The following is a 22,965-nucleotide window of genomic DNA, read 5'->3' as shown; positions in this document are numbered from 1 at the left end:
GCAAGAACATCTCTATAGAGACTAACAGATAATGTGCCTTTCACCAGGGGTTACAAATCATGTCAGCTGTGAAATTCAATTGCCTTAGACAGTTGCATGTTTGGCTGAAATCATACTGTGGTGCCAAGCAAATTACATATGTGGACAATTTTGCTGCTTTTTTCAAATGATTTTAACTGTTTAAACATGATTGACTTCGTCCAAATTAAATATGTATGGATCTTGTCTTCTCTCTTGTAACATCGACCTCAGTCTTGCATCTGCAGCAGTCAATGTGTGACAATCAGGAATAGTAAGAACGTCAAATTTACTTGTATAGCACCTTTCACAGACAGAAGTCACAAAGTGCTTAATAAAAACACAAAACTTACAGTGAGCAATACACATACAACAATATACGGTAAAAAAAATTGTCCCTAAAGCAACTGTAATTAAAAGGCCTGACTGAATAAAAAGGTTTTGAGCTGAAGAATCCAGTGACCGCAGGAAACGTGGAAGATCATTCCTGAGTCCGGGCGCAACGGCCTGGAAGGATCGGAAGGAACGAACAGCAGTTTCTGATCCAAAGACCTCAGTGAGCGAGGGGGAGTCAGATCGCTGATGTACAGTGGGACGTGACCATGCAAGGCTCTGAAAGGCAGAACTCCATCCATTTTCGACCGCTTATCCGGGGCCGGGTCGCGGGGGCAGCAGTCTAATCAGGGACTCCCAGACTTCCCTCTCCCCAGACACTTCCTCCAGCTCCTCCGGAGGGATCCCGAGACGTTCCCAGGCCAGCCGAGAGACATAGTCTCTCCAGCGTGTCCTGGGTCTTCCCTGGGGCCTCTTCCCGGTAGGGATGCATACCTAAACCAGCGTTCAGGTTCAAGTCCGGATTCAAATCCAGAGGTTTAGGTTCAGGTCCGGACTCATTAGGTCCGGACCTAAACCATGCTATATTTGCATGGTACAACAGCGTAACACAAGCTACTTCGCTAAATTAAGTTGAAGACACTTGAACAAGGACGACTATCAAACACAAGGCTTAACTGCAGATTGAAATAAACTTGTCTGCTTTATTCACTATTTTTAACATAAGTTACAATTTACAAATCACAAGCTACTAGCTAAGACTAAACTCAACAACAAGAGCATGTTGATTATTGTTGACAGAGTCAGTCTGGGTCAAGGGTCAAAGCAGCTGTTTCATCTGATTCAATGTTTTGCCTTTAGATACATTTCTACTCTTTAATGTTACAAATCCATTGGCATCAAAAGTCAGGTAAAAACCTTCAAACAGACAAAACACCAGTGTAAATAATTAAGTCACAGTGTAAAATAACAGTGTTACAAAAACTAGCATAAAAGTCAACTTGAATCACTATAAAGCAATTAACTTAGCAGTATCAAAAGTAGAATATGAAAATATTTTACACAACAAATCAAAATAATACATCATATTAGCAGCATTAAACACCAGACCATATTTAACAACTGTAGAATACAAATACAAAATACTATTACAAAATATAAACTCCAATTAATGAATGCAGCAATTAAGCAATGTTACCACGCTGACCCCGCCCCTTTAACCCGCAGCACGTTAACCATCACAACGTCGCACATGGCGGCCACAGCTTAAAACAGTTCAAATAAAGCCAGCGATCTTACCAGCTGTCGCTTCAATGTTCACATGTGGATACACGGTTCCACGCAGCTCGACAGCGCTCCTGTCTCTCACATGTAGGAGGCGCTCCTGTCCCTCACGTACGAGGCGCTCCTGTCCCTCACGTACAAGGCGCTCCTGTCCCTCACGTACGAGGCGCTCTTGTCTCTCACGTACGAGGCGCTCCTGTCCCTCACGTACGAGGCGCTCCTGTCCCTCACGTACGAGGCGCTCCTGTCCCTCGCATCTTTAAACTTATTTCGTCGGCTTCAACTTATGCCCAGAAGACGTGTGCGTCGCTTATTAGGGTCCGTGTGCGCTATTGACGGCGGCGCATGGCAGTGTTTACGTCTTTTCCAGCGCGAATTTCGCGATCAATGGAAGGTTTAAGATGGTCGAGATTCTAGAACAAAAAGGATATAGTATTTGAGTGCTATATTTGATATGAGTCCAGAGCCGAATCACCGGCGTTTCGTTTTTTTTTAGACCTGAACCAAAACGTTTTTACAAGTCCAGATCCGGTCCGTCGTAGCGGTACGCATCCCTACTTCCTGGTGGGACATGCCCGGAACACCTCCCCAGGGAGGCGCCCACGAGGCATCCGGAACAGATGCCCGAGCCACCTCATCTGGCTCCTCTCGACGTGGAGGAGCAGCGGCTCTACTCCGAGCTCCCCCCAGCCACACGGCGGAGGAAACTTATTTCGACCGCTTGTATCCGCGATCTTGTCCTTTCAGTCATTACCCAAAGCTCATGACCATAGGTGAGGGTAGGAATGTAGACCGACCGGTAAATAGAGAGCTTTGCCTTTCGGCTCAGCTCCCTCTTCACCACAACGGTCCGATGCAGCGACTGCATCACTGCAGCCGCTGCACCGATCCGCCTGTCGATCTCACGCTCCATCCTTCCCTCACTTGTGAACAAGACCCCGAGATACTTGAACTCCTCCACTTGGGGCAAGGACACTCCACCCACCTGGAGAGGGTAAGCCACCTTTTTCCAGTCGAGAACCATGGCCTCGGATTTGGAGGTGCTGATTCTCATCCCAGCCGCAGTGAAAGACAGAACTAACATTTTAAACTATATACATTAGGAGCCCGGCAGCCAGTGAAGGGCTTTGAGAATGGGTGAAATGTGGGCCCTTCTATTTGTGCGGGTCAAGATCCACGCTGGAGAGTTCTGGACCAGCTGCAGACTAGAGAGTTCTTTCTTGTTTAGACAGAAAAAAAACTATTAAAATAGTCTAAACGTGAAGGGACAAAAGCATGACTTATGAGTTCCAAATCACACCATTTTCCTGTGTTTAGAGATTTTCATCAACTGAAAGAAACAGTTCCTCGTCAACTGCTTAGAGTGGTGCTCAAAAGACATGTCTTTGTCAAAGATAACCCTCAAGTTTCTAGGCTTGGTTTAGCAGATTGGCCTAGATCACCCACATACTGGTTTATCCCTGGAATAACATCATCAGGGGCAATAATCAGTGTTTCTGTTTTGTCTGCATTTAACTGCAGGGAGTTATTATTCAGCCATTGTTTTATTGGATCTCAGAAGACTTAAACAAGCCATGTAGCTGAATATCATCAGCGAACAGGTGGTAGGAGACTTCACTAAACTCTTTAATAATCTTCCCCAGGGGGATTATATCAAGCAAAAATAGGGCAGCCCCAAAAAGGAAGGAGGTTGCACGGTGGCAGAGCGGTTAGCGCTCTCACCTCCCAAGAAGGAGACCAGACCAACATCTGCATGTCCTCCCCGTGATACCATGGGTAATCTCCAGGTTCTCCAGCTTCCTCTCACCCTCCAAAGACATGCATGTGTTAGGCAAAACTTGGCAACTCTAAATTGGCCCTAGTGAATGAATGTGAATAGTTGTGTCACTTTAACTATACTTTCATCATCCACTGCACTGTTCACTTTCTGCCCTACATATGTGACTGACCGTGGCCAATCCAGTTACATGTCTACCCGGAGACATTTTGAGTTATTTGCAGATTCTGAAAGTGTGAATTCAAAGGTTTCCAATGATGTCTCTCTCATGTAGATCTGATAATATTTAAGTAAGTTGTGGTCATTTGAATGTATACAACTCTCAAACCCATTCACTGAGAAAACGGCTTCCAAAGTTTTTCACCTGAGTGAGCCCAGAGTCACAGGGGGCGGGGCTCATTTGCATCTCATTGAGATAAGCCCTCCCCCTGTCACACTGACACCACCTTCCCCCTACAGCTGTCACTGAAGACTCAAGAGGAGTGTTGTTATTGATGGTAACTGGACTTGAATCAGAATTAGAAGTTACTATATTAAAATGGAAATACTTGGATTACAAAAGGCCCTGAATAGAATCAAAGAATCAGAATGAGAATAGGGTTCATTGCATTTGTCGATAAACATAATTCACAGGTGATTCAGTGCACCAACAATGGTTACGTTAGATAAGATAAGATAGCCTTTAATGTTACAACGCAGTAGATACAGGGGGAAAGGACAGTAACTTATAGGAAGTTTAAAAAACACTCTTAATAGAAGAACTCTTATAAACAGATGCCAGGGCCAGGTATACGAACTGCAACAGGTCCATGGCTTTGAATATATGAGATGTGAGATAATAGATATGATATGTACATCACCAGAGTCCAATTACATCAGAGATCACATCCTCATCCTCTTCTTCCTCTGTGCACTCTTCTGTGCTGTGACTCTCGGCTCTTGGCATCAAAGCTGTAAACAAATAACAGGACATTTAAGAAATGGCTAACTATTTCACCTAAAACATTAACTATTTATTTTTTTTAACACAATGTGAGAGTTTCAATATAAATACCTGAAGTGCTGATAACTCTTGATCTTTGGAAGCCGTCTGAAGAAGGGACTCAGATGCCTCTGCCAGTCCAAGTTCTTGACAAACACTTTGCTATCCGCCGTTCCAACAAGCTGTGGGATACTGAGGTGAGACTCAGGAGAGCTGTTTTCCACTACCTGATGACAAGGGCGACACTGTAAAAAAATGAGAACAGAAGAAACATATCTTAAGCAGAGAGCAGCACTGAAGTTTTGCCAGGCTAATGTTTACACATTACAGTAGTCAAATAATATAAACTAACCTCAGCGATGTCTTCCGAAGTGTCAACCCTGGTCTTCATGTATGCTCGCTTGATAATCTGATGATCTGTGCGTGGCCTGCAGCTTCTGATGTGTGGGAGAAGTTTCCACAGTGATCTGAAGCTTGATTTTCAAACTGCAGGCTCACCTGAAAAACAGATGTTGCTTATGGTTAATTATACTCTAATCATTAAAACACGAAAATCACCAAAATAATGTTTTACACTTACCACGCTCCTTAGCAGACTTCACGTAGAGACAGGTCATGTCAGTCAGGGTGTCTTTCCCAATTCTGAAAAGGGGGATAAAAGGATTAGGGTTAACAGTAATATGGGAATAACACGCTTCACAGATAACAGTTCACATTGTGACGTTAACGGTGTATTTAAGATGCAAAACGCGGAGATATTGGGAGATCTGCCATCGGCTAGCGATGCTAGCTAGCTCACTTGAGATAACACGGCTCGTAAAAGCAAAACACTTGCAGAACAGCACACCAAAACGTCAACATACACTCGAGTTTAAAACCGGCGCACATTAAAGTGATTAAAAGCGGGTGTTTTAGTCGCAAAGCTTACCTGGTTCAGCCGTCCTGTTGTCTCTCCCAACACCGTGCACAGAGAGACACACAGGAAGCTGATAATGGCCAGGCAAGCGCGTGATTGGTTCGAGTGACGCAGTGCGTGCGTGACGTGCAACGTACGTAAGCCACGTGACCAGAAGTGGTATCGGGAGTTGTAGTTTTTTTCTCTTCCCTCGCCGAAAAATAACCCGATAACATAGCAAAGTTTAGCTTACAACTTAGCTCCGAATAGCTGCGTTTAGCTCCAGGCTGTGGCGCTAACAGCCGGTTTAGCACCATAAAACACACACAAAGCACGACCCACACAACCCACGGGCCAACCCACGCCGAAAAATAACCCGATAACATAGCAAAGTTTAGCTTACAACTTAGCTCCGAATAGCTGCGTTTAGCTCCGGGCCTAACAGCCGGTTTAGCACCATAAAACACACACAAAGCACAACCCACACAACCTACGGGTCAAGAAATACTACATAAGTATATAATTTGTACAGACAAAACGCCGAAAAATAACCCGATAACATAGCAAAGTTTAGCTTACAACTTAGCTCCGAATAGCTGCGTTTAGCTCCGGGTTGTGGGGCTAACAGCCGGTTTAGCACCATAAAATACACACAAAGCACGACCCACACAACCCACGGGCCAACCCACGCCGAAAAATAACCCGATAACATGGTGATAACATCAAGTAATCACATTAAACCCGTATTGCAGAGTGCACTGAAGCAACATGTTAGCTTAGCATTAGCTCCACCGGAGCAGACAAGTAAGATTCTAAAGTGATCGCGAGACCGCCTTAAAACACAGCGTTAAAGCAATAATTTAGTAGTAAAGTAAAAGTGTACCTGAGTAAACAGTTCCGTTGCAATGTAGTCCAGGAAATGTAAGCTCTGAAGACTGTGCTCTGCAGACGGTCTGGAGTAATGAGCATGGAGCACGCAGCTGTAGCCATGCGGATCACAGCTGATTGGTGGAAAATGTAAACAATACGTTGGCTAGAAAAAGGTGACGCCCCCCAGGAGAGCAGGAAAAAGACCCGAAAACTCCGCAACAGCTTAATGTATATGTTTAAGACAACCAATAGTGTTATCTGAAGCACACAGGGGCTTATTCATAACTTCAACTAGCACATTCTGCAAAAAAATGAAAATCACAAATTTGGGGAAAAAAAAGTAAAATGCTGTTTTTCTCAGTTTCACCGAGGCCGACATGGTCCGACAATTGCCGTGGCGAGTCACATATGTAAATTCAACTTTAAATTTGTGTACATCGTAAGCATACGGTATTTTTTTTATTTTTTTCTTATAGCCTATTTTTATTTTTTATCCTATAGCAGATTTAATATATATATATATATATATATATATATATATATATATATATATATATATATATATATATATATATATATATATATATATAGACATATCTATATACCTATGTATATACCTTATATATATATATACCTATGTTTGTGAATTCTGTTCATTGCGTCGAGCTGGCCCCTGTCCAGGGAGTACCCGCCTAAGGCCAAAAGTCACTGGGATAGGCTCCAGTCACCCACAACCCCAAACAGGAACAAGTGGTAGAAAATGAATGAATGGTAGAATAAGTAGCCAGAAGCAGAGGATACTGCATAGCTGGGAAACTGTAGGTTTTTATTTCTGTTCCTAACTGGCCTGACCATTAGCGATTTCAAAGAGGAACGTTTTAAGCCTGGTCTTAAATGAAGAGACTGTGTCGGCCTTTAACATGGACAGGAGCTGATTCCATAACACAGGAGCTAGGTAGCTAAACGCTCTACCTTCTACTGTGCTTTTAGAGACTCTCGGGACCACCTGAAGGCCAGAATTTTTAGAGCGAAGAGCTCTGTTTGGATTATATGGTTCTATAGCATAATCAAAAAAATTAAATATAAAATAAAATATCACTCTTCTGTCAAATATAGGCTATTGAATCTATTATTTAATCCATTTAACGACATATTTATTAAGGATACATTTATTTATTAAGGCCATAGTTTGTCCACCCCTGTTCTATAGCATCTTTGAGGTCGGATGGGGCCATGTCATTTATGGCTTTGTAAGTCAGGAGTAGGATTTTAAATTTGATTCAAAACTCGACAGGAGCCAGTGAAGAGACTTGAGCACCAGCGTAATGTGCTCTTCTTTTAGTTCCTGTTAGTAATCTTGCTGCTGCATTTTAAACCAGTTAAAAGCTTTTTATGAAGCCTTTAGGACACAATGCGAGCAGGGAGTTACAGTAGTTTAATCTAGACGTTACAAATGCATGGATATGTTTTTCAGCATCGCTTTAAGGCAGGATTTTTCTGATTTTGGCTATATTCCGCAAATGGAAATATTCATATTTTATATGTGCTTTAAATGAGAGCTCCTGATTCTACTTCTTCAACGTTCTTCTTCATACTTCTGTCCCCTTAAGTCATAATTAAATTGCCTCATTAAAATGCATAGACTTTTCCTGCGGGCCAAAGGGACTAGTGTTTTAATTGTTGCAAGTGCAGAGATGGGCATACATTGCGGCCACTTGATGTAGAGCTGCCCGACCATCCATCTGCATGTGTGCTGGTGAATCTAAAAGCCGTGGCGCGTGCCATATGGTGTGGAGCGCTTCAAGGCAACTGCTGACACTTCAGATGAGGATGTGGGGTTTCTGACCTCTATGAGACTGAGTGGAAATGCACAGGGAGGGCCATGTGGAGGAGAAGATATGTGTTTAAAGGTGTAAGGTAAATTTTAGCATCTAATAGTGTAATGCATTAATATACCTTTCATTGTTATTGCAGACTGGACACACACACACACACACTCCAAATTCTTGCTCTGTCTGCTTGTGTCTGTTTCTCCCCCAACTTCTCTGTCTGGGTCAAGGGTCGCATTTCACGACCATATTAAGAAGTGGAAGGTACAGCCTGGTACAGCTGGTGCCAGAGAAGATCCACCTTCTTATGAATATTCATATTCTTTGTCCTGTGTGTGAGAGGCCCCCAGATGAGGAGCAGACGTCGGATGTGAACTTGTGAGGGACAGGACATGCGTTAGTTTTGTAATCGTAGGGAATAAATACTTTTATTTTAACGACCATAATCTTGTCTTGTTATTCTCAGTAATTAGAACCAACAAAAACTTGAACAATTAACAAATGTATCTAAAACCAAAACAAATTCCTGTAGGTGCCATGAATGTATTATACACTGAACAAAAATATAATCTTCCATATATCTGTTCACAAATTGGTCAAAATCTGTTTTACTGAGCAATTATTATAATCCATCCCACTTCACAAGTGTGCCTTGGACTGGCCACAATAAAAGGCCACTCTAAAATGTTTGCTTATTTGAGAGGGTCTGTGGTGTCAGAAAACCAGTCAGTATCTGGTGTAACCACCAAAATGGCAGCCAAAGTTGCTGGATATTGGCAGGAACTGGAACTCGCTGTCGTATACAGTGAACCCTCGTTTATCGCGGGGGTTACGTTCCAAAAAGAACCCGCGATAGGTGAAATCCGTGAAGTAAAAACCTTTATTTTTTTAGTTATTACACAATGAAATACTCCATAAAACAATGAAGCTCACGCGGGCCGCTCTCACCGGCGTCTCCCACTTCAATTTGGCAAGCGGTTTTACATACGTGTACATATTAATCCATAACGTTATTGACACACAGGTAGAGAAGACGCGGAGAGACTGTTTAGCCAATCAGAATGCAGAACACAATGCATGATGCAAATCCGTGAAGCAGCGAGACCGTGAAAAGTAAACCGCGTTATAGCGAGGGATCACTGTACACTGATCCGGAGAATCCCAGAGTATGCTGGCCATGCAAGAACTGGGATGTTTTCAGCGTCCAGTAATTGTGTACTGATCCTTGTTTAACCAGGAGCGATGGGTCTGTTCGAAGTATCACTTAAAGAATAGCAGATGCCAAAGGTGGCCAAAGGAGAGGCAGAGACAACTTAAGTATTAACAACTTAATACAAGAATAACAACCACCAAATACAAATGTTATTTATTCTAAAGTTTAAAAAACAATATTAAAAAAAAAATAAGCAATGGGTCAGAGCGCTCACTGACCTCCGTGCGATTCACACACGCAAACAAAATAACCTCATGGGAAACAAATCATGCAAAAAGAGTGATGGCGGTGCACAAAATACCACAGCATACGAGAAGCAATGGGGCCAAAGTGAGACCCACACCAGGCGGGCGACCACGTCTCACTTTGGCCCCATCAGGCCAGACACTGCGGCAGAAAGGACAATTAGTTAAATGGTACGGTCGAATCCTATACTGTTAAACAGCATTAGACCAAAAAAGGGGCAGGTTATTAAATGCACTGTGGTATCATATTATGATACCACAGTGCATTTAAATAACCTGCCCCGCACTGAAATGAGAATTCACTACCGTGGACCATCTGTGGTTTCTCAAGGTGTTGGTCGAGGTGGTTGGGTAGCAAAAGAAGAACTCGTTGACAGCTTCTGTATTTTAAAATAGGTTTATTTACACAAACAGCATCAATACACAGACAAGCTTACATTGCCTAGGAGCTCCTCTATGCTCTGATCTGGAGTCACCCTGATCCAAGTTTTACATCAGTCTTTATAGTTATTTCCAACCTCCTTCTCAAAAGGCAGATCCCCATTTGCCTGCCCTTTGACCTGTTTTAATGCTGACCACCACATAAGGTCTCTGCAAAACAGTGAAAGAATAAAACAGCAAAACATTACACCACCTATTCCTTGACCCTTTCCTGTTTTAAGTTATGGAACAAAAGTTCTGTCCCCAGCAGATATCTCACCTCTTTATGTGTAAATATCATGTTACAACGTGGGCACCTTCGGCTTATTGACAGGTGCGGCCCATATGTACAATATTTTTTTTCTTTGTACATTTAATTGGTGCGGCTTTTATTTAGCTCAAAAATTACAGTAAGTTAAGATAATACAAATAAAGTAACAATCAGAAAAATATGACAACTTATTATGCACTTTAATATTGCAGTGCAGTAAATATGAAGTTAGCTGTGATGCTGTCAAACTGCTGCCCACATGCTCACCATTCTGAGGACATTACAAGCCTGGTGTGCTCTGAAGACTGTCCCTGAGCTGGCCTCTTCTCATCTCCCGCTGGGTGCTTTTATCTATTTTTAGTGGACTGTCGCCTGAATCTCCTCTGTCTCATTTGCAAGAGACCCAGGCCCTTTTCTATTGATTTCCAACTCTATCTTTTCTCTTTACCACAGAGAACCCAAAACTGTGCTCTGGTGTACACAGCCGCAGCTCTAATATCACAGATAATGTTTTCTAGGGTGGCCTAAATCAGATTTGGTTGCTCCTCCAGCGCCACAGATGGCTCTAGTGTGGACCATTCAACTGCTGAAAGAAAAGAAGCCATACTTTATGCTGCTGTAGGGAAATAATCATTGGATTTAACCTATCTCAAAGCAGTTGGCGATGACAGTTGCAAGAGACATTCCTAAAGATCTTTAGACAGTATCCTGGTTTCTCACATAGGGCTTTCCCAGATGTTCATAGTTCCTTTACAAAATTGTGTATTTTTTGTTGTTCAATAAATAAAACAGTACGGTCCATAGAGTCATTAGACTTCATCGTTGCACAGAAAACAGTTACATCAGGTAAATAAGGCAAGGCAAGTTTATTTGTAGAGCACATTTCATACACAAGGCAATTCTAAGTGCTTCACACAGGAGGAAAAATGCATTAATATCACAAAGAAATTACAGAAACAGAAATACAATAAAATTAACTAATTAAAAACAATTTAAAGGCGGTATGGACGATTTTTCGGCGATTTGAGAACGCAGGCGGAAGTGCGCATGCGCACTCCCCCGTGCGGACTGATACAACACACACGTGCGTTTGTTTATTAGCGCAACGGAGCGCATCGCATCGCTCGTCTCCCGTAGATTTCTGTCCACTTCTGCGTCAGCTCAAACTGTCTTTCTCCGTCTTCATTTTGCCCTGTACACTGAGGAAACTATATTATGATAGATCCATGCGCTTAGGCACGCAGAAACGTGGGGACGAGCCTGACGCGGCTGCAGGTGAGCGGTAGGTGCGTTTTATGATTGATACGTGGCAGGACAAATGATTTATCCACGCCACGAGGAAATATGATAACAAATTGGCTGAAAAAAATCGTCCATACCACCTTTGAGTCATAAAAGAGAGGAGTGCAAAGAAAAATCCAGCTAAACAAAACTGTTTTTAGCTTAGATTTGAACATTGTCAGAGTAGAAGCCTGTCTCACATCTTCAGGAAGACTCTTCCAGATTTTAGCTGCAGAAAACTGAAACACAGATTCCCCATGTTTAGTCCTGACTCTGGCACCAGCAGGAGGCCGGTCCCTGAGGTCCTCAGAGTCCGAGATGGTTCATATGGCACTAACATGTCCAAGATGTACTTTGGTGCTAGGCCATGGAGAGACTTGTACACAAGCAGAGCTGCTTTAAAGTCTATTCTCCGAGCCACAGGGAGCCAGTGCAGAGACCTGAGAACAGGACTAATGTGATCATACTTCCTGGTTCTAGTCAGGACCCGAGCAGCAGCGTTCTGGATGTACTGCAGCTGTTTTACAGCTCGTTTAGAGAGGCCAGTGAGCAGGCCGTTACAGTACTGCAGACAAATGCATTGATAAGTCTCTCCAAATCTGGTTTAGACACTATATTTTGATTTTGGCAATGTTTTTAGATGGTAAAAAGCTGCTGATGTTATTGATTTGATGTGGCTGTTAAAATATAGCCAATATTAAGACAACTGCAAGTAGAAGGACAGCACTTTCTTACCCTTCATTACAGGACAGGGTAAACAGAGCAACATCAGGTGGAAGAGATGAGAGACAAGAGGACAGAGTCTAGTTTAGTGCACTGTTTTACTACTGCCTTTATATACTGCTCAAGTCGGCACAGCTACAGGTGTTGGGGTTGGAAGCATACAGGTAAAACACATGCGCAGGCAGGTCACGTCTCTTTGTGGACCTTTACCAATGTTGTTCTACATGTGTCAGGTTATAAATCGCTTTATGTTTGATGAACATCGACTTCATAATTGTGGGGATTGAATAGATGAAAGAGAGTTGACCATTATCTGACGCATGGCAGTGCACAAAGTTAAACTTATTCTTATAAAAGACAAACATATTTTGTTTTAAATATACCTACAGCTTAAAATAAAACAAGGTCTGCAAAGAAACTCAGAGGCTTTGGGGCCACTTACAATAAAAAACACATAATCTCAACCAAGTGAATGGGCAATGAGCTTATAAATAGTTTTATGTAAAATCCCCATTGTCCACAGTTTCTGACTCCGCCTCTGTGTCTCAGGCAGACCTGTGCAATCAGGTTTGTTTATTACAGTGACACATAGAACTCATTTGGCTATCATTCAGAACTAAATCAATCTTCTCTCACCATAATTACTAATCTGTTTTGTGCTCCATACACCAAGAGTGTGCAGTGACTTTTATGGATGGGCATGGGGATGGATGGGTGTTCAAAGTGAAAAAATAAATCTAATCCTAAGTATCCATTTTTTTGAAGAAAATGCATCACATTGGGTATGGACATTTCTGGTCTGGTCAAAAATATGTAGATAAAAAAAACATATATATATATCTTCCATGTAGCAGGCAATCTTACGTTCCATCCCATTGCTTTTGATTGTGTTATATATTGGACCAGTGGTTTCAAGTACAAAGCAAATAGGAGAGGGGACCAGGCACAGCCCTGTCCCAACCCTCTTTCCAGAGTCAGTGGATCTGTCAGGTGACCATTGATTTTATTCTTGATGTTGGACCATCACAAATGATGAGACGATGTAACACAGAGTTTATGCACTAAAGCAGACTGCCAGCGTGGAACATAAAGTCTGATGTCAAAAATACATCATGGCACTATCATCAGTCTCTTCAAATCAGCAGAAATGTATTACCATGTGACCACAACATGTACTCACATACCCCACACTGCTGACTCCATCTCCTGTTGCTGATCAGTTCTGTGTTTTTCTGTGTTTTGCAACCTTTCTGGGGAGCACTTGTGCCTCTCCTGGTGTTCTGAGCACGTGTTTTATACGTTCGAAAGTCACCACCAAGAGAGGAAGAGAGAAAGAGAGGAGAGAGGAAAGAAAACTCATGTCTCCGTTTTCTCTTCCCGAGTTCTTTGCAGATGTGGTGGAACATTTCTCGTTGACGACGAACCTCTCGAATATCCGGGGAAAAGAAGACGTGCTTGCTTTTGTTCTGAAGGCATCCTTTATCTTTTGTCCCTGATGACATGCTCCTTCACACAATTGTGGCCTCGTAATTATCAGTTGCTGGTCTTATTTTGCCCAGTTGATGTGCCATTTCTATTGTGATGGGCTATCGCAGCTCCAGAGCCTGAAATGATCTCTGGGAGGACCTTTTCCAACTTTCAGTGTGGCCTCCCTCCTCTTCTGTTGCCTGTAGGCTTTATTAGACAGGAAAAAAGATAGAGTGAAATATGTGCCTTAACCTTTCTTTTACATTTTGAAAAAATTTGCAAATTTCAAAAACAAAATTGTCTGTAAGTACAGCACGTTTTGGTTCAGGTTGTTTTGACTTCCGCCTAAAGCCCAATGCTGCTTTGTGATTGGTTCCAGTCCCGCTTGCAGGCCCTAAATGCCATATGATTAAAACCACTGGTGTGGACTGCAAACAAATCAGCTGGATCCAAACAAGATGGATTCTGAAGAGTTTGTGAACTCACAAAAATCGCAAGAATTCAGCTTGCTGGCATGGTCAGAAGATTAAGATTTGTAGTCACTCTTCTTCCACATAACACATTGATACAAAAATGCATTTTCTGTCACAAGTCTAAATCTGATTTGGTTGTTGCGCTCCTTTGCTAAACTTGGTTGTAAAAGTAACACTGCTCCAAACATTACATTTTCTGCTGACACACGATGCAGAAGGATATGCCTGTAGCTTGACTTGATTTATCGAAAGAGCGCAAGACGGCGAAAAGGCCAATTTTGAAGATTCTAAACGGGCTGCTTGTTTGCATAATTGGTTATTTTGCTTCAAAAATGATGGATAAACCAGGATACCACACATGAAAAATAGCATGGTTTTAGGCTAGACCGGAGTGGAGTAGGCTTTCCACAGCTTGGCTAATGTGATTACGATGCAATGTGACAGTTTGAAGGAGTCATCCACGCAGCATGATATAGAAAAATAGAGACCAAAGAGCAATTTAGAGCCAGTTATGGAAATAAAGGTCGCACCCATAATTGTAAACACGTCCAGGGGGGTTATAACTGGTCAAGAAACAATAGTGTTGACTGCTTAAATTAATCTTCAGTTTATAATGAATTCAATAGTAACTTTACAAAATACTTTGGTGGCACAAGTTCGAAAGAATATCATAGAATAACATTTTTACTTACATGTATTTTGTATTACACATTTGTGTCGCCTATGGAGTTCAACAGTCCCAGCCACCTCTCGAGAAACAAAATTCCCATTAAGTGTCCCCATTAGAATGTAATATTAAAAGCTGTAAAAAAAAATTAAAAAAAAACATTAGTTGAGCAAAACCTTGTCTTTCCCCGGAACAGTTAGGGTTATGAGTTATGAGACCGCAAAGTGCATTCTACATCTGATTATACAACACTTGTTGTTAGCTTTACCATGATGGCAAACCTCGCTCTGGCCTTTGAAAGTTGTGAAACTATATCAGAATCAGATTTATTTTTATTCCTCCCCAAGGGAAAATTACACTCATTAGAGACATGCAACTGACCAGTAGAAGGAAATAGACAATATATCTGTTTTAATCAACTAAACATGCAGTGAATCATTTTGATGCTCAGAATTTGTGAACATTTTTTGACTGCTGAAAACATCTTGATATTGGAAGCTAATTAGCTATGTGGTAAGAAACATTAAACTGAAATTTTAGAAAATAATTATGTCATTCATTACCACATGCTAGATGGTTAGCCTAATGAGATTCATTCTGGAAAACAGATTAATCTGTCATCCTCTACTTGCTGGAATCTGTGTCTTTGTCTTCGCCTTATCACCATCTAAGGAAGGAGGGGTTCTGAATCGGCTGGGCTGATCACCTGAGACCAATCTCTACCCAGCCAATTCTAATCAATCTATCATTGATGTCATCATCGTTGTCATCGTCATCGTCACTATCATTAATACATATGCCCTTGTATTCCATTGTGGCATGGTCCTTGCTCATAAGCAGTATTGTTATTATGGCTTTAGAAAATAATTGTTTGTGCCCATATTATACAACATCAGTAGAAGAAAGAAGGATATCACAAAAAATGCAATCCAATGCACCAACCTTTGCCCCAACCCCCCATCGCATCTGCGTGTTATTCTGAATCAGAGCTTAAATTAAAACAGTAATAATAACATTAATATTCCTTTTACTGCTTCACACAAAGTCAAGTTCCAGATTTGAGCAGGAGTTAAAGCTGGCCACATCGAAGTAATCAATGGGCTCATTTGGTTTAAATTGAAAGTGGATAATTATCTGGGGGAGAGCGCAGTAAAAAGCAGCTCCATTGATGACTCTGATTGGGTCCACCATTCTGCTGCTGATTAGAAAGTCTTTGAATGAGTAAGTGTGGAGTAACTGCTGGGACAATGAGACCCTGAAGAATGATCTGAATAAAACACAAACCCTAAATCATACTGAAAACCATAATAAATACAGAATTCAGTACCTATATACTAGGGTTGATAACTAGATACTCACTCAAGTATTAAAACTGAAGAAAAAAAACACACAAATCTAATAAATAGGACAAAGTTGAAGTTTTCCTGAATAGTTTTTAAGATCTTTAGCAGAATAATTTTGATTGTAAAAGTATGTGTTTAATTATCATTGCAGTATTTCCAATGTATCAAAATCAGTTTTGCAATATTTAAATTTGGACAAAACTACATGATGATACTGTCCTCTGTGGGTGTTCATATTAAAAAACAAAAAACATGTATCAATGCATTGTCAAGTATTGTATTTTGACATTGTCACAATTTTTGAGACAAAATTCTAAAAGGTGAGGGACAAGAGAAATGTTGGTTGTTAGATATGCAATATATGTTTTGTATGGTATTGGTGTGGCTATAAACAACTACTAAACTACAAAATTTAGAGGTTTAGGTTAGTTTTAGAGTTACAACTCCAACCTCAGGACTATGCTGATGGCAGGTACACGACCCACTAGGGGTTTGAACGATTATGCTAAATATTACTCAGGTGAAAATGTACATGTTTTGCAATGGCACAAGATGTCTATAGTATAGCAAATAAATTCTACACTAAAAGGTCGTTTTCAGGCCGCGCTGAGAATTGATGCAGTGTTGACTTGTTGGTCACATGAATGTGGAACATTTTACACAAATCGATCTACTTTATAGCATATTTTAGGACAAGACCTTTCACTTGATCTCCACTTAGTGAACGGAAGTGCCATTGTAATGGATGTTGCAGTCCGTAGAGAGGCAAAAGTGGGCAGGGCAAAATAATGTGAATAAGGCAGTGACTTTCCAGATCCTTGTCAGAGGAACTGAATAAGTTAATTGGAGTGTTGAAACGTATTCACTCTCAACTTTTTGTTCAGTTGACAGAATTAAAATGTCTTTAGCTACAATTCTTTTGAACTACTAGCACTTTTTAGCAACAGCAACTTTTCAAAAATAGTCCACTCCAAATCAACCTGGGGATGGAAGTGATAAAAGAACCCTCTTTGTCAACTCAATCATGTATAAATATCAAATCCACCTTTTGAACAAGTTTAAGAATGTTGTAAATGCACAATAGCCCAAATATAGAAGAGAGGCCAGATTGAGCCTCTCCATCAGACCTCATTGTGAGAGCACTTCCCATCCATCTGCAGAAACAACACACACAAACCACTCCATAAATGCTTTTCAGTGTCTGCTCTATGCCTTTGCCATACTTCAGGCCTTTCACAAAACGCACTTGTCCCTTTAATGCTCTCAGACAGACAGTTCCATCCCTCGCTGTTGTATCGCTGCCACCTCTCTCCCACATGTGCTTTGTCTCATCGGGCAGCCTCACAGGAGCATTGAGCACTGGGTTCACAGGGGGCAGTTAGTCACGCACTGTCAGGTCCGGCACAGTCTTCTTGTCTCTGTCCTGAGAGAGGGTTTATGCCCATGTGAGGAAGAAATAGTACAGGGTCCGATTTATAAAACAGTACATGAAACTATCTGAGACTAAAAGTGTAAACTTAAACTTCCTCAAAGTTTTTCCCTCTTTTTGAAGAACAAATCTCCTACTGCTTTGTCTCTGAAAACCCTGCATGCAAAGTTCAGAATGAGTTTGGACTAGACCACACAACGCAACATCAAGTTGTTTGGTGTTGCTTCATTTTAATGTAATTTCAATGCACAATAAACAGAGAAATGTGACAGGTGTTGGCCTATCTGCTTATTTTCTTGGCAACCAGTTCGAGAAGTAATGGAATAATGTTAAAAAGAAAAGCTCGGAGAGAATGACTGCGGTTTTCCGTCACAAATGGCCTAGTAAAACGTGTAGCTATTTTAAATGTTTTGAGACCTGTTGTTTGCTAGCCCTGAATATTAATCCTCTATCCACGGGCTTTGTAATTGGCGGCCGAGTAACGCAAGAAGGTCCTGGGATCGATTCCCGATCCCTCATGGGGGTTGGCATATCGCCTGGAAATTACTTCAAAACTATTGAGAAGAGATACAGATATCATTAATAAAAACAATTTAAATGTTTGTATTAGCTTTGAAACTCGACCTCTCATTTTGTTTTTTAATGTACATGTTTAGATTTTATAGCGGTCTTATATCTATTTCACCCTGGAGAGACAAAGAGACCACGAGAATGGACTGTTTAGCAAGCTTTATTCGTGAGTTATTTGGCGCTCAGACCCCGGCGGAAGACGTTGCAATCATGGGCACTCCATGATCTATTTGTATTAGATGTCTCCCCCCGGAGCCTGGAGACTGGTGGTGGTAGATGTGGAGAGAAGGTAGAGGATGAGGGGAATGCAGAGGAGGAGCAGGGGAGGTGGTGGGTCGCAGTACGGTTTGAGCGGCCGAGCCATCTGCCTGAGGGCTTAAATGCGACCGCCTGAGCGCTGATTGGAGCGGGGAGGAGTCACTGAGAGCGTTGATTGGGGATGAGGAGCAGGTGCGAGGGCCATGGTACAGACGTCCCCTGTCCTTTCACCCTCCTTCTTTGGCCTGGAAAAACTGCATAACCTCTTTGGGATAAGTGCAGAAACCTGGGAGAGTCCATGGTGAAGTGAGGGGTCTGACTCTCACAGACGGACAGGCGGGCGCCCGCTTGAGTGCGATGATGGCGCTGGGGAGAGGGGTCCTTCCATGGTGGCCTTGATGTAGATGGATGGAGTTAGGTCTTCCAGGCTGAATTTACGCAGGCTTCTGTTTCATATCGGACGGGTAATTGGAGCAATAAAATGACTCAATGTGAAGATACTGATACAAAGGGTGTGAAGGTCAGTTAGTACTACTTCTTCTTCTTCTTCTTTGGTGGCGGTTGGTATCCAAGTGTTACAATACTGCCACCTACTGTAGTTGTACGTCTTAGACTTTAGACTTTATCATTTAGACTTTGTTGCTGTTGTTGGTGTTGTTGATGTTGTTGTTGTTGCTGCTGCTTTTAATGGCGGCTTGCAGCCAATTGCCAGGTTAGTTAGTAGGCACAGATTATTAAATACGGGATGTGGTTTTGAATCGGACAGTTGTGGTGAAGAGGGAGCTGAGCCGAAAGGCAAAGCTCTCTATTTACCGGTCGGTCTACGTTCCTACCCTCACCTATGGTCATGAGCTTTGGGTAGTGACCGAAAGAACAAGATCGCGGATACAAGCGGTCGAAATGAGTTTCCTCCGCCGGGTAGCTGGGCGCTCCCTTAGAGATAAGGTGAGAAGCTCGGCCACACGGGGGGAGCTCGGAGTAGAGCCGCTGCTCCTCCACGTCGAGAGGAGCCAGCTGAGGTGGCTCGGGCATCTGTTCCGGATGCCTCCTGGGCGCCTCCCTCGGGAGGTGTTTCAGGCATGTCCCACCGGGAAGAGGCCCCGGGGAAGACCCAGGACACGCTGGAGAGACTATGTCTCTCGGCTGGCCTGGGAACGCCTCGGGATCCCCCCGGAGGAGTTAGAGGAAGTGTCTGGGGAGCAGGAAGTATGGGAGTCCTTGCTCAGACTGCTGCCCCCGCGACCCGGCCCCGGATAAAGCGGCAGAAGATGGATGGATGGGTTTTGAATCAGAATCAGTCAGAAAAAGTTTATTGCCATCGTCAGTGAACAAAATTAACTTGCTTGCTTTGGTGATTAGGTGCAACATACAACAATAAAAAGTGAACAATAATATTGTTCTCAACGGATTCCACTATTACTTAAAGTGCACAGTGAGGCTAGGCTAGGCGAAACCTCTTTTGAGTCTTACTCTATGAAGAAACATTTTCAATCATTTCAAAGTTTAATGAAGAAAAAGGTTGCACTCGTTTTATTGCATGGACTTTAATAAGCAGAGCAAGACCTGAGACTTAACCTTGTCATAATACTCATTGTATATTCACACAACGTATTGTATCTGCATGGGAAATGTAATCACTGGCGGACGTTTTATTAAAGTGAGTGATGTCGAGGATGACAGTAATCCCTTTTTCGGTTCCGCTCACTCTGTCTCATAACAAAAAATTACCAAGATAAATTATTTCTGCACGCCATTCACAGGCACCAGTAACTTTGCAAAACATGTTTTAAGAAAGAAAAGAAGGGGTAATTATTCGAAATGAAAGATTCAGGAACACAAGACACACAATGCGACAATACAAGCTCCAGACAACAGCCGGGAGGATGTTGGCCATAATTTCCGAGGTTTCTTCATCAACTGGAATCAGAATCAGAAAAGGTTCATTGCAATTGAACAAAATTCACAAACATAGGAACTTGCTTTGGTGATTCGGTGCAACATAAAACAATGGACAACATATATAAAATCAAAAAGGGTATGCATTAAAGAAAAACTGTTTAAATTTACTATAGGATAAGAAATAAAAATAGGCTTACTATGTATACAAATGTACAGTTGAATTTACAGATGTAGTGCAGACAGTGAACAGTGCAGTGAGTGATTAAATTGTAGTTAAAGTGACAGTGTGTAGGAAGTGCTCATGAGTCCAAAGATAGAGGGAAAGAAACTTTTCTTGTAGCGGGAGGTTCTGGTCTGGATGGACCGTAGCCTCCTGCCTGAGGAGAGTGGCTCAAATAGTCCGTGTCCAGGGTGTGATCCGACCTGCTCGTCCTGGAGACGTATCGGTCCTGCAGAGATGGAAGTCTGCATAGTTTGTTTTATGGTCTATGATTGTATTGAACTTTTTTATTATCTTTCACCAAATATGTGTTTGATTATCTATTGTCCTTTATAATTTTATTTACTATAGATTATGTGAGAATGAGATAATTAAATGATTGTCGGAATTAAATGAGCTGGGCAAGACTAACACTCCTTTAAGCTACACAGTCTAACCCTCGCTGTGTGCCACTTGCTACTGCCCAGCTTCCTCCTTGGGCTGGCGCCGGTAACATGTGCAGCAGGTAGGAACTTCCTGTAGACAAAAGACTAGACAAAACAGGATATTAACATAAATTCATTTCAGTGGTGAAATCAGGCTTGACGAAGGGGTTCCAGAGGGTCAAATGTTTGGCAACATCCGGTATTTAGGGGCTAGCGTTGGCGCTGTATAATTTAAATTTGATTCATCTTGTGCCATTGCAAATGTAAACTTTAGTGCCGCTCTGGGGCCGAGAGGATAGTACGCATGCCAGGATCTATGTGCAGCCAGCCGCAGGGTTGTGCGTTTGATTATTTCCTGCATGTCATTCCCTCTCTCATCCCCATTTTACTACTTTGTCTAATAGATACTGCTGGCCAATTAAAAACAAAATGTAAACCACAGGTACCCAACTTTGATGAATGGATAATGATACCCCATGTAAGGCTATGTGTTGTTGTTTACTGCCACACATAATCAGCATCTGGGTTAAATGGTTTTATAGTTTTTTTCTTCCATTCAGCTCCAATGTTGCTCTTGAGTTATATGTATAGTAATGTGTTGGACAAGGGAACCAACATCACAAAATACTCTTCATGTATGTTCTATCATGGTGACCTGTGCTGAATTGAACCAAAGAGAGACCGCACCATGACCCTTAGTCTGCCCTCTGAGGAGAATTACAAACTATTTATTGGCTCTGGATGCGGTAAGCCGGCCATTTTTGTGTGTAACTTGGACAAAACAGCAAAAAAACCAGAACAATCAACAAAAGCGCGGTGACCTAAATCACCTGTATCCATCATTTTGTGAGCACCAAGGTCACCGTGGAGCCGCTACCTGCTTCTCCATTAGCAGGTTGTATCGCCGTGTGGAAGTTGCACGGCTGGTCTAAATGCTTCCCCTTTGAGTCTACACAGAGCTGAAATAAGCCAGCGCGGCGCCGGGCTGATGACTTTGGCTTGAAGGTTAATTGATTGGAGGGATTATCCTCACCTGCTGATGGAGGGAGAAGCACGGCGCTCAGGGGAGAGAGCGGAAAAGACTGCAGACTTGGCCTGATGGGGCTTTGTGCTCCAACTACAAAGCTACACAAGGACATTGACCAGATGTACTGGAGAATATTCATACATCAGAGATACCACATTCATTCCTATTAGTCATTATAAAGTATTGATAATTTATCATCGCTTAACCCAACTTGGAACGGTAACGAAAAAAATGTAGTCTTTGTTTCAAAGCAGGGTTGCAAAACTACGGTATATCGCTGTTTCTGTATCTAAAGAACTATTTCATTGGGTTACGACGTTATATTGCAGATTGGAGGACAGATTTGGATCCCTTTGGTTATCCGCTCTGTCAGCTTTGTTCCCATAGGGCCTGCACAAACTGAGGGTGATGATTATGGTCATAATCATCACAAACTGAGGGTGATGATTATGGTCATAATCATCACATAATTTTTTACATTTAAAATATGCATATTTTAAATGTAAAAAATTATGCTGTGGGAACATAAAGCTCTTACTGCATATATAACATAGAATTACAGTGCCATAGGAACATAGAGCAGTGGGAACACACGTATGCGTCTGGGAACTGCTTGAAATGACTGTATTGTGGCCCCAAATATTCAACTAATTGCTAACATTTGGCTGCTCTAAGTGCAGTGATTAAGCGGTTTCCTTGGTTACGGGGACATCTTTGTGTTCTTACAGGTGACAAGTCCTCAAATGGTTCATTAAGTTTCTCATCTTTAGTTAACATGGTGATGTGTTGAGAACTCTAAACTGCTGCATCGCATGATGCGCTGTTTTACTGTCTTGTGAACACTGCTAAACCATGGAAATATTAGCTTGTAATGTTTGCCAGTGCCTTCAATGAAAGCAATGTTCGACACCCATGTTCTGACGAAAATTGGACAGTATTGAATTATGGAATTAAGTGTCACGACACACATTGTACACAGAATACATAGTACTATTCAAAAATGTACGTCAGCAGATGGAATAAACAGTATAAGAGTAGAAAGGAGA

This window comes from Eucyclogobius newberryi, unplaced genomic scaffold (genome assembly GCF_026437365.1).
Source record: "Eucyclogobius newberryi isolate DKJ021-1_F unplaced genomic scaffold, fEucNew1.0.hap1 SCAF_3, whole genome shotgun sequence".
NCBI classification, from domain to species: Eukaryota; Metazoa; Chordata; class Actinopteri; order Gobiiformes; family Gobiidae; genus Eucyclogobius; species Eucyclogobius newberryi.
The sequence above is the reverse complement of the archived record's forward strand: the minus strand, read 5'-3'. Positions refer to the sequence as shown.